The following is a 911-nucleotide window of genomic DNA, read 5'->3' on the forward strand; positions in this document are numbered from 1 at the left end:
CCCCCCCCCCCACTACTTATATTTCTATGAAGCCTGGTATTTATTCTATTGGTCTCTTTTGCTGAACTGCTGAGTTATGGGGACATAAACACACCAACATCAGTTGTCAAGTGGTGGTGGTGGTGAGGAAAACACACTCACACACACACACACATATATGGAAGCTGGTGCAGCCTCTGACCTTGTATGTTCCTGTCAGGCCATCCAAACTATGGAAAGCAGATGTTAAATGTTGATGATGATGTCAATGAAACAATGGGCTTCTTTCAGTTTCCTTCTACTAAATCCACTCACAAGGCTTTGGTCAGCCTGAGGTTATAATGGAAGACACTTGCCTACGTGCCATGCAATGGGACTGAACTCAGAACCATGTGGTTGGGAAGCATACTTCTTACCACACAACCACAACTTTTCCATATTTGCACAAACCAGATGAAGACTGGGCTTGGTGAAGTTCAGGGAATGTGGAGCATTGTTATGTGGGAAAAGGTTATCATGAAAGATGAAAGGAAGGGTCTATAGGAGATGCATGAGAGCTGCAGTGCTGTATGGGAGTGAGACATGGTGTCTGACGGAGAGAGAGAGATGGCAATTTTGAGAAGGACTGCGAGAGCAAATGGTGAGAGAAATATGTGGAGTGAAACTGTTTGATAAGAGGAGGACTGAGGACTTGATGGGGATGCTGGGGTTGGAGGAATTGGTGGAATGGCTGGCAAGGGCGAATGGAGTGCAGTGGTATGGGTATGCATTTAGGAGGAGTGAGGAGCATGTTCTGAGGAGGGTGCTTGAGTTTGACGTAAATGGACGGAGAAAGTGAAGTAGACTGAGGAAAACCTGGCGGGGGACAGGTGGAGGAGGGGATTGGAAGGGTTGGCTTGAGAAGGGAGGGCGCCCGAAACAGGGCAAGATGG

At 47.5% G+C, this 911-nt stretch overlaps 1 protein-coding gene across 1 annotated transcript in view; it reads right to left on the reverse strand.

Moving 5' to 3' along the window:
* The window catches only part of LOC106871666 (SET domain-containing protein 4), a gene marked incomplete at its 3' end in the record, with an annotated part of 18,471 nt that overhangs the window by 11,497 nt on the left and 6,063 nt on the right, over positions 1–911 (reverse strand). The window lies entirely within an intron of this gene.

Source organism: Octopus bimaculoides, chromosome 24 (assembly GCF_001194135.2).
Source record: "Octopus bimaculoides isolate UCB-OBI-ISO-001 chromosome 24, ASM119413v2, whole genome shotgun sequence".
NCBI lineage: Eukaryota > Metazoa > Mollusca > Cephalopoda > Octopoda > Octopodidae > Octopus > Octopus bimaculoides.